The 6,893-nt window shown below is 53.2% G+C and overlaps 1 long non-coding RNA gene across 1 annotated transcript; it reads right to left on the reverse strand.

Moving 5' to 3' along the window:
• Positions 1 to 803: 803 nt before the first annotated feature.
• On the reverse strand, positions 804 to 2,428 carry LOC118145136 (uncharacterized). The gene is made up of 2 exons (XR_004730307.3): positions 2,208 to 2,428; positions 804 to 970 (listed from the first exon to the last, which is right to left on the reverse strand). It is a non-coding gene; the product is annotated as an uncharacterized LOC118145136 (long non-coding RNA).
• Between the last annotated feature and the right edge of the window lie 4,465 nt (positions 2,429 to 6,893).

Below are 6,893 nucleotides of genomic sequence, written 5' to 3' on the forward strand. Positions count from 1 at the left end.
TCTTTTTTTTGAGACAGTCTTGCTCTGTCACCAGGTCACCAGGTGCTCCGGAGTGCAATCCTGGCTCACCAAAAACTCTGCCTCCTGGGTTTAAGCAATCCTCCCGCCTCAGCCTCCCTAGTAGCTGAGATTACAGGTGCCCGCCACCACGCCCGGCTGATTTTTATATTTTTAGTAGAGACTGGGTTTCACCATTTTGGCCAGGCTGGTATCGAACTCCTGACCTCAAGTGATCCACCCACCTCAGCCTCCCAAAGTGCTGGGATCACAGGCTTTTTCCCTTTTGAGATGGAGTTTCACTCTGTTGCCCAGACTGGAGTGCAGTGCCGTGATCTCAGCTCACTGCAACCTCCACCTCTTGGGTTCCAGTGATTCGCATGTCTCAGCCTCCAGCTACACCTGGCCAATTTTTGTATTTTTAGTAGAGATGAGACTTCACCATGTTGGCCAAACTGGTCTCAAACTCCTGGCCTCCAGTGATCCGCCCAACTCAGCCTCCCAAAGTGCTGGGATCACAGGCATGAGCTGCCATGCCCAGCCTCCTCCAAGTCTTTCTAAAAAGCAAGTTTAATCATATTTGCTTAAAACCTAGGCCAGGTGTGGCTCACATGTATAATCCCAGCCCTTTGGGAGGCTGAGGCAGGAGGATCACTTAAACACAGGAGTTGGAGACCAGACACAGTGGGCAACATAGCCCCCATCTCTAAAAAATAAAAACTTCGTTAACTATAGGATAGATACGTAGATGGATAATGTATCAGTTAGAAGCACTTTTGGCTTCACAGCGACTCCAACAAGTGTGGTGATTTGAACCAATAGGGATTTATTTTTCTCCCGTAACAGGAATCCTGGAGGTAGGTGTGGCTGGCATTACCTCAGCAGCCCAGTGGCATCAGGCCAGCAGTTCTGTGACTTTCCTTCATGGTCGCAACAGGATTGCCACAGCTCCAGACATCACCCCACGTTCTGGCTGTAAGAACGGGGAAATGATAGTTACAGAGATGGTTGTCTGTTTTATCATGAAAACAAAATTCTCAGAGGCTCCCGAGTCGGGTTCTACCTACACCTAACTGGCCAGAAGCCAGTCATGTGCCCAGTGCTGCTGTGAAGCTTGGAGAAGTTGGCACTAAGCATTCCCAGTGTCTGTAGTGAACAGGAGTCAGGGAGACAAGCTTGGAGTTCATTGTGGCGATGGATATCTGCCACTGGGGCCACCCACCATCTTTTGAATATCTTCTCTGCATTTCGATAGTTCTCTCAAGGGGAATTCTTTTTTTTTTTTTTGAGATGGAGTTTCACTCTTGTTACCCAGGCTGGAGTGCAATGGCGCGATCTCGGCTCACCACAACCTCCGCCTCCTGGGTGCAGGCAATTCTCCTGCCTCAGCCTCCTGAGTAGCTGGGATTACAGGCACGCACCACCATGTCCAGCTAATTTTTTGTATCTTTAGTAGAGAAAGGGTTTCACCATGTTGATCAGGATGGTCTCGATCTCTTGACCTCGTGATCCACCCACCTCGGCCTCCCAAAGTGCTGGGATTACAGGCTTGAGCCACCGTGCCCGGCCCGGGGAATTCTGTCATTCCCACTTAGAACTCAGGATTTCCTTGGTCTGCCCCTCTTCGCTACTAGGTGAGATGAGGCGGAGGCTGCCATGCCGGGGCAGCGAGGGGCTGACTGGTGGGGCAACCATTGTGCTAAATTTTGTCCTGGCAAACTAGACAGCATATTTCCGGAGTTCACACTGGGAGTGTCAGCCTCCTGCTACAGCAGAACCACAGCAGCTCGGGCTGGCTGGGGCAGCCAACCCCTACTCAGACCAGTTCCGGCAGGGATCTTGCCATTGTTCGCCTGATCCGTGAGCCATCCAACAACTCTTCAGAAATCTCATTTCTACTTAAACCAGCCAGAGTGGATTCAATTATTTGTGCTTGTTATGAATCGAATTATTTCCCCACAAAAGCTCTGGTGAAGTCCTAACCCCCAGGACCTGTGAGTATGGCCTTATTTAGGAAGGTAATTGATTACAGATATAATCAAGTTAAGATGAGGTTGTATGGGTGGGCCCTAGTCCAATATGGCCACTGTTCTTACAAGAAGAGGGAAATTTGGACACAGATACATAGGAAGGCCACGTGCATTAGAGTTCTCCGGATACACAGAACCAATACGTTTATGAGAGAAGAGTTACTATAGGAGTTGACTCACGTGATTGTGGAGGCTGGGCAGTCCCACGATCTGTTGGTGTGTTGCCTGCATGAAGAAACAAGACAGCCATGGTATCATTAGTCTGAGTCCAATGTCCGAGGGGAGGAGAAGATGGCCATCCCGGCTCAAACAGAAGCACATTCTTCCACACTTTTGTCCTTTTCAGGTCCTCAGCTCGGACGGTGCTCACCCACACTGATGAGGGTGAGTCTTCTCTAATCAGTCTACTATACTAATTCAAGTGCCAGCTGCTTCTAGAAACGCCCTCACAGACACACCTAGAAAGCACGTTTACCAGCTCTGTGGGGTTCCCCTTGCCCAGTCAAGTTGACATAAAGTTAACCATCGACCATGTGACAACTGAGACAGAGCTCGAAGTGCTGCAGCTTCAAGCCAAGGAAGGTAGGCCTGTGGCCACACCAGATGCTAGGAGAGCAGTGAGGGAGGGTCCCCCAGCCTTCTGAGGGAGCACAGCCCTGCGACACCTTGCTGTCCGGCCTCTAGAGCTCTGCAAATATATTTTTGCCATTTGCAGCACTCAATTTGTGGTCCTGTGTGGTGGAACCCCAGCTCAGCCCCCATCACAGTGTTTGGGCAGGTGGGAGGGAGCAGGACAGACGAGCAACCCAATTCCACATTTGGGTTTTGCTTAGTGATGCGGTCCCATATTCTAAAGAGAGATCAGACCACAGGCCCAGGCTGCTACCCCTGGGCTTTCAAGAAAGTGACAGAAGCTACCCAGCTTAGCCAGGCACAGTGGCTCACGCCTGTAATCCCAGCACTTGGGGAGGCCCAGCAGGGTGTTTGAGACCAGCCTTGCCAACGTGGTAAAACCCCGTCTCAACCAAAAATACAAAGATCAGTTGGGTGTGGAGGCACACGCCTATAATTCCAGCTACTCAGGAGGCTGAGGCAGGAAAATCACTCGAACCCAGGAGGCAGAGGTTGTAGTGAGCCAAGATTGCATCACTGCACTCCAGCCGGGTGACTGAGTGAGACTCTTGTCTTAAAAAAAAAAAAAAAATGAAGCTACACAGCTCCGGCAGCCTCACGTCACACCCTCCCCTGTCCTGCTGCAGGAGGGGAGGGAATTCAGAGCCCACAGCCTGACAGGCACAATGCAGTGATTCCCACCCCTGTCACCCCTGGAGCAGTGAGGGTGTGCATTCGAAATGCTTGCAGGTGAGGCCTCCGGCATGTCACGCTCCAGCTGGGAGCCCCCAGACTACATTCCCGGCAGACAGCCCTGCTGTGCCCCTGGGAGCAGAGCGATTTTCAGCGGGCTGGGCTCATTGTCCCTGAAGGTAGGCTGTCCAGTTGAACATGGAGACGATGCCCACCACCCTGGGTATTTCCAAATGTGGGAGCCTGGGAGCAGCAGGCACCAAACTGGTGAGGTAGGCAGGGTGGCAGGCCTTGGGCGAGAATGCCAAGTGGGGCCTGCAGGATCTGGAGCTCCCTCCTGCGAGGTACAGACAAGGATCAGGGAACAGACCAGGGGCCAAGGTGCCCAGAGACCAGCCATGTGAGGGAGCTGCCCCTACCCCATGCCCTAGCAGGATGGGAGAAACCAGGGTTCTTGCCCTCAGCAGATTCACCATGAGGCTGGTGAGGTTTGAGAGTCAGGGCCCCTCACCTTCATGGGCCTTTCTCAGGGCCCTGGGAGGGACCCCAGAAATGTACTTGCAGAGTCATGTGACTTAGAGAATTTACATATCTTAAATAAATAAGTATCTCTCTACATCTCTCTCCATATCATCTATCTGCAGCCTGCCAGGGCTGCCCAAACAAAATACTATAGCCTGGGCAGCTTGAACAATGGAAATTATTTTATTTTGAGACAGGGTCTTACTCTGTTGCCCAGGCTGGAATGCAGTCGTGCGACCTCAGCTCACTGCAACCTTCACCTCCTGGGTTCAGGTGGTTCTCCCACCTTACCTTCTCCAGTAGCTGAGACTACAGGCGCCCGCCACCGTGCTCGGCTAGTTTTTGTGTTTTTTGGTAGAGACAGGGTTTCACCATGTTGGCCAGGCTGGTCTCGAACTCCTGACCTCATGTGATCCACCTGCCTCAGCCTCCCGAAGTGCTGGAATTACAGGCGTGAGCCACCAAGGCTGGCCAACGATGGAAATTTATTTCTCACAGTTCTGGCCACCAGAAGTCTGAAATGGGGTGTCAGCAGGGTTGGGTTCTCCAGAGGCCCCTCTCCTTGGCTTGTAGATGACATCTCCCTGTGTCTTCAAGTGGTCTTCCCTGTGTCTGTCCTAATCTCCTCTCTGAGGGCACCCATCAGATGGGATCAGGGACCTCATACTCTAGTGACCTTATTGAAACTTGATTCAAAAAGGAAAAGACCCCATCTCAAAATACAGTCACATTCTGGGGGACAGGGGTTAGGACTTCAACATATGAATTGGTGGGGGCAGGGACACAATTTAGCCAAAAGCAAACAAAGAAATAAAACATTTCTACATTAAAATACATACTCTGTGTGTGTGTGTCCTTGTGTGTGTGTCTGTGTGTGTGTGTCCTTATGTGTCCATCCTTGTATGTGTGTGTGTGTGTCCTTTGAGTCCTTGTGTATGTGTGTCCTTGTGCGTGTGTGTCCTTGTGTGTGTCCTTGTGTGTGTGTCCTTGTGTTTGTGTGTGTGTCCTTGTGTGTGTCCTTGTGTGTATCCTTGTGTGTGTCCTTGTGTTTGTGTGTGTGTCCTTGTGTGTATGTGTCCTTGTGTGTGTGTCCGTGTGTGTGTCCTTGTGTGTGTGTGTCTGTTTGTGTCTTTGTGTGTGTGTGTCTGTGTGTGTGTCCTTGTGTGTGTCCTTGTGTGTGTGTGTCCTTGTGTGTGTGTCCTTTGTGTGTGTCCTTGTGTGTGTCCTTGTGTGTGTGTGTCCGTGTGTGTGTGTCCTTGTGTGTGTGTGTCTGTGTGTGTGTCCTTGTGTGTGTGTGTGTCTCTGTGTGTCCTTGTACCTTAAGGAGGAGCTTACAAAATGTGCCTGTTGAATTCTGCAAACCTTCGTGTGCCTCTGCCTGGATTCCAGCAGAGCGAGGACCCCGTGGGCGCTGCAGGGCAGGTGTGGCTCCAGAGGCAACACCTGAGCAGGGAGGGGTGGTGAGCAAGGCCCCAGTGGCCTCCCGTCTTTCAGTCTCCTGCCAGCAGCTCCACCAGCCCCCTCCTGCAGGAACTGGTGGGAAGGGGGTAATGTCCCAGGCAGAGCACAGCACTGGGAGGCCAATGGAGGATCACGGTACGGCCCATCTTTGCACTCCTGTCCACCGTGACTGTCCTTCACTGAGAGAAAGAATTTCTCACCTCAAACGGGAGAAACCAGGGTGGCACTTCCCACGGAAATCGGAGCTGTGTTTGAGCCACTGCTAATCCGTCCTTAGAGGGCTCAGGAAAGGAGATGGGAAACTAACCTGCGATACGCTGAGTGCAGGAATAGACGCTCCCGCTGCGGCTGGCCCACTCCTCATCCCTGCACCACGGAGGCTCTCCCGGAGACGTGTCGGGACCCCAGCCTGACGTCCAAGCTCTGCCCAGTGCCCACCACAAACAGCCACCACTTGAGCCTGGCGTGGTGCAGTGATGTTGTCCACCGGGGAAGGAGACACCAGGGAGAGGCCTGTGTGGGCAGGAATTCTGGGGTTTCCAGCAACCTAGAGGGAAGGGGCTAGGTACTGAGGGGGCGTGTCCCCTGAGCTGGAGGAGGCCAGCACCAGGCCCTCTACCGCATGGGCCTCAGGACAGAGGCTGAGCTCCTGGGTCAGCGCAGTGCTGGCCACTGCTCTCCACACCGCAGGAGCAGTCAGGGGCCCGCATGGGTGAGCACAGCTCCTGCGTCTGCTAGGGCTGATGTAAGGAGGTGCCACCAGCGGGCATGAACAGCAGCAGCGTGTGGTCCCACAGTTCTGGCGGCTCCAGCTATCAATGGGGCTGGTTCTTTTTGGGACAGTGGCAGGGAAACTGGCCTCTCCCCCCTCTCTAGGGGTTTGCTGGCCATCTTTTCTATTCCTTGGCTGCTGGAGGCAGCGCCCCAATCTCTGCCCAAATCTTCACATGGCGTTCTCCCAGGGAGCTGTCTTTATAAGGACACAGTCACACGGGAATAGGGGCCTGCACTCCCAGGATGACTCATCCAAATAATGAATCATATCTGCAACGACCCTATTTCCAAACAAGGCCCCATTCTGAGGTCCTGGGGGTTAGGCCTCCAACATATGAATTTGGGGGGGGACATCAACCCACAACAGCTTCAGTCTCCCCACACGTCCCATGCCCTCCCCGTTCTGCTACGCCCAGGCTGGGATCTCTACCAGACACCTGGACCCGAGACCTCACCCAGGCCAGCTCTGGGCCTCATGGCTCTGTCTGTCGGAGCTGCCCTAATTTTCCACTGTGAGCTTTATTAGGGGACGTGAGAATATTAAGTGGTGACCCAGAATCCCTGGGTTTTGACACAGTGCTTCCTCCCCACTTCCTAAGGCAGCACTCCCACCTTCCTGCAGAGATCTCTCCTAAGAGATTCCTCCTCAGAGATCCCTGGCCAGCATAGCTCCCTTGTCCAGTGGTCAGCTCTGCAGCAAGAGGCACCACATGGCAGGGGGGCATCTCTGCTCCTGAGTGGGGGAAGCAGACCCACATTCCCCTGAGGACCGGGAGGGAGGACTGCCACTCCTGTGACCCCACC

The sequence above is a fragment of the Callithrix jacchus genome, chromosome 8 (assembly GCF_049354715.1).
Source record: "Callithrix jacchus isolate 240 chromosome 8, calJac240_pri, whole genome shotgun sequence".
Lineage (NCBI taxonomy): Eukaryota > Metazoa > Chordata > Mammalia > Primates > Cebidae > Callithrix > Callithrix jacchus.